Genomic DNA, 12,110 nt, shown 5'->3' on the forward strand with positions numbered 1-12,110 from the left:
GCTTCCATTTCTTCCCCTTCTATATGCCAGGAAGTGATAGGGCCAGATGACATGATCTTAGTTTTTTTAATGTTGAGTTTCAAACCAGCTTTTGCACTCTCCTCTTTCACCCTCAACAAGAGGCTCTTGAGATCCTCTTCGCTTTCTGCCATTAGGGTGGTATCGTCTGCATATCGGAGGTTGTTGATAATTCTCCCGGCAATCTTAATTCCGACCTCTGATTCATCCAACCCGGCATTCCTCATGATGTACTCTGCATATAAGTTAAATAAGCAGGGTGACAATATGCAGCCTTGTCGTACTCCTTTCCCAATTTTGAACCAATCGGTTGTTCCATGTCTGGTTCTTACTGTTGCTTCTTGACCCTCGTACAGGTTTCTCAGGAGACAGGTAAGGTGGTCTGGTACTCCCATCACTTTAAGAATTTGCCACAATTTGTTGTGATCCACACAATCAAAGGCTTTAGCATAGTCAATGAAGCAGAAATAGACGTTTTTCTGGAATTCTCTTGCTTTCTCCATGATGCAGCGAATGTTGGTGATTTGATCTCTAGTTCCTCTGCCTCTTCGAAACCCAGCTTGTACTTCCGGTAGTTCTCAGTTCGCATACTGCTGAAGCCTAGCTTGTAGGATTTTGAGCATCACCTTGCTGGCATGTGAAATGAGCGCAATTGTGCGGTAGTTTGAACACTCTTTGGCGTTGCCCTTCTTTGGAATTGGAATGTAAACTGACCTTTTCCAGTCTTGTGGCCACTGTTGAGTGTTCCAGATTTGTTGGCATATTGAATGCAGCACTTTTGTCCTGCTTCATTTTGTACACCAAGGCCATGCCTGCCTGTTATCCCGGTGATTTCTTGACTTCCTACTTTAGCATTCCAATCCCCTATGATGAAGAGGACATCTTTTTTTGGTGTTAGTTCTAGAAGGTGTTGTAGGTCTTCATAGAACCGATCAACCTCAGCTTCTTCGGCCTCAGTGGTTGGGGCATAGACTTGAATTACTGTGATGTTGAATGGTTTGCCTTGGATTCGTACTGAGATCATTCTATCATTTTTAAGATTGAACACGACTGAACGACTGAACAACAACAATAGTTTAGGGTTCAGGTGACATGCTATGAGTAACTGAAATTGGAAGCAAAAGCTTCAAAACCAGTACTGCTTTTCCCACCCTTTTGTTGACTATGAGTGCTACTCCATTTCTTCTAAGGGATTCTTGGCCACAATAGTAGATATGATGGTCACCTGAATTAAATTCGCCCATGCCTGTCCATTTTAGTTCGCTGATTCCCAAGATGTCGATGTTCAATCTTGCCATCTCATGTTTGACCACCTCCAGCTTACCTTGATTCATTGATCTGACATTCCAGGTTCCTAAACAATATTGTTCTTTACAGCATCGGATTTTCTTTTCACCGCCAGACACATCCACAGCTGAGTGTCCTTTCAGGTTTGGCCCAGCCGCTTCACTCTTTCTGGCGCTACTTGGAAATACCCTCCGCTCTTCCCCAGTAGCATATTGGACACCTTCCGACCTGAGGGGCTCATCTTCCGGCGTCATATCTTTTAGCCTTGTGATAAGTTCCATGGGGTTTTCTTGGCAAGAATACTGGAGTGGGTTGCCATTTCCTTCTCCAGTGGACCACATTTTGTCAGAACTCTCTGCCATGACCTGTCCGTCTTGGGTGGCCCTGCACGGCATAGCTTATGGCTTCACTGAGTTACGCAAGCCCCTTCGCCACAACAAGGCAGTGATCCATGAAGGGGACCCTAAACTATGGTTACTGTTAATTATGGTTTGTTTAAACAAACCATAGCCAAGATTAACCAATTTGTCATGTTTGGATGATATGACAAGATTTGATTAACCTAAGCCAGAAGCAAAAGCTTCCAAACCCCTTGTGGCTACTGGCTACGCTGTAAAAGGGATGGGTAGAGGTATATGCGAACATGAGGTTAGGTGTGGGTTGTTCTCATCATGCTAAACCAGGGGTGAGGAACTGCATGGGGCTGAATTGCCTTCCAGCTCACTCTCAGGGGCCAAATGACACCAGGGGGCAGGCCTGTCCCTCCTGAAGCCCTGACTCCTGATATCATGGACTGCCTTTTTCTCCATGCAGAGAAAGGCATGGACTGATTGCTTCTGCCTCTCTGTGCTTGGAGAAAAGGAATATCTCATTTTTCTCTGTGAAGAGAAAGGCACAGATAATCGCAATTTCTCCACGAGAAAAGAAAACACTATAGGATGGACATGAATCTATACTACACACATCCCATCACAGTTATTTGAATGTATCCACAGCTTTTCTTAGCCTTAGTCTTTTCCAGCTGTGTAAGTATCATCCTCTGGTACTCCCACCCCTTTTAAAAAAATGTTGCTGTTACATACATGTCGATTTATAAATGTTGGAAACACATCTACCTTCTCTTTCTTGACTAATGTTAATTTATCCAGACTTTGCAAAAGACCTGGATAAATATTGCTATGGTCAGAAGAAGAAGAAGAAGAAGAAGAAGAAGAAGAAGAAGAAGAAGAAGAAGAAGAAGAGTCCTATCATAATGCTGATGGTTGCTTTTTTCAGAGGATGCATACTGGCATCTTTAGATGTTTGGAACAGCTCTCTGGCAGTGCTTCACTCTTCTATGTTGTTCATAAAAGCTTTGACAAGTCTGTATTTTGCTTGAAATGTTCATTTACAAATTGCACTGACTCTTCCTTAAATACAACTGTGGGCTATTTTAGTCTCTTCCCCTTCTCAGAAAAAAAAATTTGGCCAGAGTCTTCTATCAATATATACACCTGCTGATTTTCTTTATGGTATGAAGCTAGAGTCTCATCTTTTCCTTCTCTCCTACTCCCATCTCCCATCTGCTTTAGACCAATGGCTTTCAAACGTCATTTCCATATCTAGAAAAAAAATCTGAGCCTCTTCCATTAAAATACAGAGCTGGGTGGAATATCCTCCCAAATTCTGCAAGTCCATTTGTCCCCCCTGAAAAGGGAAGGGATTTTCAGGCGATGGGCAAAATCGGCTAATTGTTAAGGGGCAGACATATACCATTATGAAAGGAAGGGGCAGAGGGCTCTAATCTTTCTTTCTTTCTTTCTTTCTTTCTTTCTTTCTTTCTTTTTTAAACAAAAACCCTTTGCTGTACCGAACAGTGGCAGAGCTGCTATCAGCCACAAAATGCCCCAGTAGGTATGACACTAGGTGATGATGTAGTATTTGTTCCCATTGGGTCATTCTATGGAACAGAAGGATGCCAAAGGCCTGCTATTCGGTGTGTGTGTGTGTGTGTGTGTGTGAGAGAGAGAGAGAACAAAGAACTAGACACCACTGCCATCTCTTCTCCTGATGGTAAGCCCCCTGACTCCAGACTATTTCCAGGTTGTGTCCTTGTCCCCAGAATGTGGGAGTCCTTTGAGTCAACTCCCATTTTCACATACCTCTCAAAAGAGACAAAAAAGTCTGGGCCAAATACTTCAACCCAAAGCTAGTAAAATAGCATGGTGGTGCCCTCATGTTCCCACTGATTCTCATTCTGGAAAGAAATAAAACCTAGCACCCCTGCCAGTACAAATGTCTCCTCTTTTCTATATCTTTGATACCTAGTTAGATTTTATGCATGTTACCAGTAGCAGCATAGCAGCTCCCAGATATCTATAGTAAAATGTAAAGGAAGTTAATTATGTGGATGGAACCAATGATGTGGTTCCTTCCGCACTAGTGACAGTAACACGTACATTGGAAGGGACCATGTTGCTGGCCCTCACATGTGATCAGACTCTGGCTTTATGGAATTACTAGAGCAGCAGCTCCCACACCACTTCTGGTAAAATATAGTAGTATGGCTTATAACAGTATCCCATTGATTTTCTTATATTGTAAATACACACATGCACACCACTCCAATTCACCCATCTTGGGTATAAACACTGGGGCCCTAGAGGGATCTGTATTGGTACCAATGCTTTTTAACTTGTTCATAAGTGATCTGGACTTAGGGGTGAGCAGTGAGGTGGTGAAGTTTGATGATGACACCGAATTACTTAGAGTGGTTAAAACAAAAAGGGTTTGCAAAGAGTTCCAAAAATATATTTTTGTCATGGCCCCACTGGAAGACTTCTCCTTGGAGGAAGAGCTAGAGGGGACCAGGGAATACCCACCACCAGCAAAGCCCAGGATCTGCCAGTAGACCACGAGAAGCCTGGGCCCTCAGGGGTGACTATCATGAGGGCATCACCTTTAGATGACAAGAACTCTGCCTCAGAAGCAGAAGCAGAGGATCATCCAAGCCCTTGGGAGAGATGCCGCCCAAAACGCAGGAGTGCTAGACTGAGACAGATACCTCCTTGTGAGAAAAGGTCTACTCAAGGTAGGAGGCTTGCTCACAAGGAGGACCTTTTCAGCTGCAGTCACTAACAGTTCACAACTGAAGCAGGGTTCTAACAGCCTCTGTATAAAAAACATCAGTGTAAGGCTGAAAGAGTTGCTAGAAACAATGTTGACCAGACCTTCCTGAACTTAGCTTCCCTTTGGAGGGGTTCCTTCATTAATTCTTGGCTTGAGGACTTCTGAACTGAACTCTGATTCTCCTCCTGCCTGCCCCTTGTCTGCTATGTTGCCTTGGGACCTTGTTTGCCTATGAACTGGACTGTTGAGGCTTTGCCTTTGGCCTGATCTCTGTTTGCGTTGACTACCTTGGAATTCCTAGATCCTTGAACATGCAACTGCTAGGCTCAAACTTGGGAAATGTGACATCTCCACAGTGAGGGGATGGGCATTAAAATGGCAAATGCTGTTCAAGGGAAGCAAGTGAGGAAACCCCCCCGCCCAAAGCATTGGTCCCAATACATATCCTGTGGGACCCCATTGGTTACAACCCTCCATTGAAAGAATTAGCCATCTGTTCCTGCTCTCTGCTTTCTGTGTTTTAACCAGTTACCAATCCATAAGAGGGCCTTGGTGAGAGACTATGTCAAAAGCCTTTTAGAAGTCCAAGTAAAAAAGTATCCCAGTTCACCCCTAATTACATGCTTGTTAACACTTTCAAAGATGTCTAGAGAGCAACCCTATGTCCCCAAGACAGCATTTGGAGGAGATAAGTTTTTTTCAGTTACCTGGCTCCAAGCTTGTAGACAGCACTATGAGCTCAGAGCCAGGAAACCTTGCTCCCTCCCCCTCATAGCCGGTGCAGACAGAACTGCAGCAGCTGCCCCTCTGTGCTTGTCTGTGCTCATAACATGGAGCACAACAGGGTGAAAATGGGGCATTCCTGGAGGAGGGGAGGAGACAATGAAGCTGTTTTAGACAGCTTCCTATGCATTCTCCCACCCTGTTCCCTGCCCCTCCCCAAAGCCGCACTTTAATGCCCAAAATCGGGCATCTAAGGCAAAACTGCAAGGCAGCCAGGGCACAGAGAGAATCCTCTCCTCTGTGTTCCAGCAGCCCTGCATTGGATAGGTGGTTGCCTCCAGCTTCAAAGAAGGTCAGAGGTGATCATCTAGCTTGATAGGATTGTTCCCCTAATGGGTTAGTGAGCCAGGACTTACCTTTGCAGAATCCATGCTGATTCTTTTCCAGAAAGACTTGTTCTTCTATATGCTTGAAAATTTTCTCTTTAATAACACTTTCCACCAATTTACCTGAAACAGATGTTAAGCTCGCTGCTCTGCAATTTCATATATCCCTTAAAAAAACAAACCAAAAAGACCCCTGCCATTACATTGGCTACTCTCCAGTTCTCAGGTGCAGAGGTAGATCCTAGGGATGTGCTACATATTGTTTTAGAAGATTAGCAGCTTCGCATTTGAGTTTTTTAAAATCTGAACCCAGTGATTTGTTAGTTTTCAATTTATCAACAAGGCTGAGAACTTCATCTCTTCACAGCTATTTACCTCAGTTCCCTTTAGGGATGGGTGGAAGGCTTACCTCTGGGTCCGGGGCAGTGGGAGGTAAATGGCTGCATTTACCTTAAACTAAGACCTTTGCAGCCACAAATGGCATAGTGGATGCCATTTGCGTCCCTGTTTTTTCACGCTACAATATTTGTGTAGCCTATATCGTGAAAAAGCACGGACGCAAATGGCATCCGCTACTGCTGCATTTATCTTAAATTAAGACCTTTACGGCTGCAAATGGCATAGTTGATGCCATTTGCATCCGCAGTCAATCCACCCAGCCAGCGATACGGCAATGGCAGCCGTATTGCTGGCACTCCGAAGCTGGCCAGTGGGGAGGATCCCGCTGGCGACGATTCCTCTTAGAGGCGGAGGTAAGTCTTCTGATCCTCCATGGAATCCGGCCTCACTGGGGTCCGTGGAGGATTTCTCTCCCATCCCTAGTTCCTTTCCTGAAAATATTTGTTCAGCCACAGGTATCTCCCTTATATCTTCTGCAGGGAAGACAGATGCAAACAATTCATTCAGCTTCTCTGTAATCTCCTCATCTTCCTTTAGGACTCTTTTAATTTTGTTGTCATCCAACCGTCCAACTGCCTGCCTAACTGGTTTCCTGCTTCTGATATATTTAAAGAATTGTTAATAGTCGGTCTTAACGTTATTAGTGATAGGATCCTCAAAATCCTTTTTTGCATATCTTATTGTATGCTTGCTGTCTCCCCCCCCCCAATACATGTGTGTACACACACACACACACACACTGACACAGCTTGTTCTGTGTCTTAGAAACCTATTGTCCTATCTTCACACTGAGGACAGATAATATTTAGATTATAATCTCTATGATGAATTCTCCCAAACCAGATGTGCCTGAGCACCTGTTGGCTTTCCTCCAGAAGTGATGTTTAATCAAGAAGATTAAATACCTAGATGTGGGTTCTGTTTTCATTCTTTCCAAGTCTGTACCAATACCATCTCATCTCTGCCCTGAAACTTTGTCTGTCTAGCTGGCTTTAGATGGTATACAAGCATCACAAAACATCAATGACATTGAGAAAGCATGATCGTAAAGTCCTAGAAGGCAAATTTATCTTAAGCAACAAGCATTTTCACTTATATGAAGATTCCCTTGGCTAAACCTCTAGCTCATGCTCTGATCATCGTCTCCTGCCTTGACTATGGCAGCTTTCTTCTCTCTAGCTTTCTCTTCTTACATCTCAGCCTTCTTACTTCTTTCTAGCAATCTGCTGCTGAAATCACTCATTTCTCTTATTGCTTAAACCACGGTCTTTCTCGCTCTTACTGTCAAAACTTTGATTGTAAGCTCCTTGAGATTGGGCCTTTTGTTTGGTTATGCTACTCTTTAAAGTGCTGCATACAGCAATAGTGCATTAACAATAGAATGTTACCTATTTTTTATTTTTATTAAAATATTTGTACTTTGCCTTACAGCCCAAACTGTGACCCCAAGGCAGAGTACAAAAAGAAAAAAGAGCATTAAAACAAATTCATGAACAAGAAAACAATAGTTGTTAGCACAACTATCATTAAAACCTCATGAAGGCTGCATACTCATGAAACATATAGCAGGAAATAAGGTTGTAAAGAATAAATTAAATTAATCAGCAATGATTTGTGGAAATGTATTTATTTATTTATTTATTTATTAAATTTATTAATCGCCCATCTGGCTGGTCACCCAGCCACTCTGGGCAATGTACAACAATAAAAACAGTTCAAAACAATAAAATTCAACATTAAAAACATCACATTTCTAAAATTACCCTAACACACCCCATATGCCTGACTGAACAACCACATTTTTAATTCATGGTGGAAGCTCAGGGGACATGGTGGAGTTCCCTAGGGAGGGAGTTCCACAGAGTGGGGGCCACCACAGAGAAGGCCCTCTCCCTTGTCCTCACCAGCCTAGCTGTTCTGGCTGATGGGACAGAGAGAAGGCCATCCGAGGCTGATCTTGTTGAGCAGCCTATCTAGTGTTGCTGGAGGTGCTCCTTGAGATAGGCTCCTTGAGAAACACTTTCTGATATACAGTAAGTGGTTACTGACTGAGACAACAGACTAAGTTTGAAAAGAAACCATGTATGAAGTGTGAACAACTCTTGGGTCTAGTAGACACAGACACAGACACAACACACACACACATACACACAGTTACTCAATTTCTTTGAATTCAGTTACTGTATACTAAATGAAGGCAGCTGAATGTATGAATTCTTTCACTGATGTGCGGCAACTAGGGATGGCGGAGAATTTCTCCACGAATCTTCGGGAGGCCGAGCGCCAAGGCATTCGGCCCCCCGAAAGTGTTGGGGAAATTCTCCGCCGGCCCCCTGCCCCCCCGGAATGGGACTTACCTTCAGCGAATGTCCCTCTCGGCGGCGGGTCCCGGCGGCGGTTCGGCGGTGTTTCGTCGGGGGCGGTGGCCGGTCTCCCGACCAGCTGCCGCCGCCGCGATTACAAAATAAAAAAGTAAAAAACAAACAAAAAACACACACCCGTGATAGGCTACGTGACAATTAATGTAGCCTATCACGGCTGACTTTGGAAATCTAGCCATGATAGGCTACGTTAATCGTTACGTAGCCTATCACTGGGCTGTTGTTTTTTTTTTACTTTTTCTTTCGCGGCCGGGGAGACGGGGCGCTTCTCCCCGGCCTGAATTTCGGCCGGGCGAGGCGGGGCGCCTCCCCCCCGGCCTGAATTTCAGCCGGGCGAGGTGGGACGCCTCCCCCCCTCGCCTGAACTTCAGGGGGAGAAGCGAAGCGCCTCCCCCCCACCGTGAAAAAAGCTGCGGGACAAGGTAAGTCCCTTTCGTACATCCCTAGCGGCAACATGGAAGTTCTATGAGTGATCACTCCATCATTAATGGAAGAAATCACTTGATGTTACAGTAAGCAAGGGATGAACATACATGTGTGAGCCAGTCCTGGAATGCAAGAGAAGGTCTGATATGGCAATTCAATCAGGAGCAAAATATCCGTTTCAAAGTCATTTTGAAAACAGAATGAAAGAGTACAGATCCTGCAGTGGCAGCACAGTATCTGGTCCTCACATGATAGAGTGGGGAGGTGTGTGCTTGGAATCCAGTCTAAAGACTTGTGCATGGAATCCAATAATTTAAAATTAATTCCAAAGGATTAATTGGCTGGTTAATTAATGGAACACAACAAAACCCAGCAACCAATAATTCACAGACAGAAGGAGCTCACACAGTTGGATGAACAAGCAACAAAATGCCAGATGAAACCAAAAACTGATACCCACAAGGTTATAAAATATAACATTAACCAAGCATACATGTTATTGATCTCTAAATTAGCCATTCCACCTTGTGAAAGAGATGGAGTCATTATGGTTATTTCATGTATAATACCAGTACAAAAATATCACATTGCTTAAAAAGGAAAACTGAGCAGTAGAAAACAGAAGAAGTCTAATAAACAATGCTGCATCTGAAAAAAAAATAAAAAAATTGTACTGTTTAATGCCATGAATTATTTACTGTGGCTTCTATAGAACTTTTATAGTTCAGAATTTAATCCACTGGTTTGACCCTTTTGGATTAGTTTGGTTTGTACTATTTTGTATGTCTCTACTGCAAAGGCAAGCAATATATAAAAAAAGTAATTTGAAAAGAAATAATTTCCTTGGCAAAACAACAATTGCAAAGTTAATGAATATTTGCTATCCCTGTAGCCTAGAGGAATAAGCAAGCAGTTTTAATTGTAAGCACAGCATATCCTTTCCCACTATTAAAATGAGTGACTGAGATGGATGAAGTAAATTTGATGGGAACCCTACATAGTACTTGGGGAATGTTACAAAAATCCATGGGGTTTGGTTTCCTGAGGGAAAATCCCATATTTTCAGGTACAGATAAATAGTCCAAATAAAGCAACAGGATTCCAAGTAGTTATCATAGATCCATAAGGAAAAAAAGGCAGTGTCAGGTGCAAGACATTGTGGAATTAAGCCAATAGCACAGAATAAGGAAGGATGCACTATGGTCTTTTGAGCAACAATCAGCACTGTATGAGCTAGAAAGCTGATCAGCAACAGTTAGACAGAGAACAACAATAAAAGCAATGGCCTGCCACCATTGCAATAGCAAGCTGCTGAGAACTTTTGATTAGATAGAGAATGATGCACACTTAAAATAAACATTTCTCAGCTTCCTACTGTTGTGAAAAATTACACACCCAGTCTTGCAGATAAATATTCCAAGCCTGTATCATCACTTTTCGGTGAGGTGGAATTAGCTGGATAAACAATAGGTGAGATTTCACATATGTCTAATCTGAACAAAATGGGCTGGTGCAGATGTAATGCTAAACCATAGTTCAGTGGTGCAAGAATGAGTCGAGCCGAGCCTTCCCCCTGGGCCCGTGTGCTCCCCTCGTGCTCTGGTACAGCCGTGAGGTCAAAAGCTTTCACTTAAATTTTTTATCAGCCACAGCTTGTTGTGTCATCTGGACCCAAACTGTGGTTAATCTTAACTATGGTTAGTGGAAACAGGCCAGGTTCAAACCACAGGAGGACCTTCCCCATCCTATTCCATAGACACTCCAAATCTGCTCCAGATGGTCTCCCAAACCTCCACAGCACATGGGGAATTGGCTCTGCTGATGGATGCTCTTCTGTCTTGACTTTCACCCATAGTTTATGAAGCTGGCTTGGATGGCACACTAACTTCCGTTCACCTAAAAAAAAAAAAGCAGGGGGGGCATGGAAGCTTCCAAACCCCTCCTTGTATCCATGCTGGAAGAGAGCAAAGGGAGGGACTGTGTAAGCCTGAAGGAGGCTAGGGTTATTGTGACACTAAACTATGGTTTAGTGTTACATCTGAACACAGCCAATATTCTCATGGCTACTTAGTAGATATCTCATTTTAACACATACAACATAGCAACAACTCTGCTGAAAGCTTTTTTCCCCCAGCTAACAAAGTCTTGTCTCAAAGGAAGAAAAAAAGATGATCAAACATTCAAAGATAATTTTTTTAAAAATCCATTGTATACTCTCATGTGTCCACCCTCAAAAGAAGAAAACAAAAGGATTGGCATGTGTAATCATTGTCATGCTAGGCTTGCTGGCTTATTTTAAAGGGTTTTGTTTCCTGCTTAAAATCATGCTGTAAACAACGCTCTACTCTCAAGCTTCCATAGATGCCTATCCAGTTGCAAGACCAGACACTCTGTTATCAGCCTGCAGATGTTGTAACATAAGTCTTTACTAGGCCAAAACCACATCACACACTAAAACTCTTATGACCTTGACTATCTGCATTAACTTTAAAAAATTTCTTTTAACTATTTTACTTAGATAAGAAACATAAATAAAGCACATAGAATACATCTGTTGCATTACATCCAGTATCCCATTAGTTAAATGCCTGATCTTCAGATAAAAATAACCATAACCAAAGTCAAGGATGAATCTCATGATTTTTTTATTTTATTTTTTTGCAGTGGTCCACAGAACCATACATTTTAAGGGGGCCAAAAGGCCAAGACAACCCTTCTGTAGCCACTTGGTAAGATCAGCTAATGCCATGCAGACCGCCAGAGCTTTTTTCTACCCATGGGGCAATTGTGTTTGCAGCAACTTCAGCAGTGTTTCCTCTAGTAAACACCTCAAGTATGAAGAAGTGCAAACACATGGCCCTTTACAGAGGAGAGTCCTTTATTTGAAGGGCTGTCTATTTGAAGGTGAACTCTATTGGAAGTCCAAGTCCAGTTTAAAGATATAGAAACATAAGAATGGAGAGCAAGAGCCTTTCAGTTGCCTGTCAACAGTTACCACCTAGAGCAGGCACATAGATAACCTGGTTACTATTCCCCACTATGGTGAGCTGTGCTGTTTTTTTAGTAAAATTATAGTAATTCTGTCTAAATTTACATTTATACACAAAATTAGCATATGCAAAGTGCTAATCTTCTTTTCCTCTTTTTGTGTAATACATTTTTTCTCTCTTTTTTGGCAATGTGGCCACCTAGTTCTGTATGTCCAACGGGGCTATTGGCTTGTGATTCTCAATTTGTCCTCTTTTATCCTCTTTTTTTGGGGGGGAGGGGATGCATAATCTGCAGGAATGACATCTGCACCTAATCTGCAGATGTCATTCCTCGTCACTGCATTAATTTCCTAAGGCAAAGAAACATTAGGCCCCTATTGCCTAAGCAAGTA

This window comes from Heloderma suspectum, chromosome 1 (genome assembly GCF_057233095.1).
Source record: "Heloderma suspectum isolate Gila_16-S chromosome 1, 16-S_ref, whole genome shotgun sequence".
In the NCBI taxonomy this organism is placed as follows: Eukaryota; Metazoa; Chordata; class Lepidosauria; order Squamata; family Helodermatidae; genus Heloderma; species Heloderma suspectum.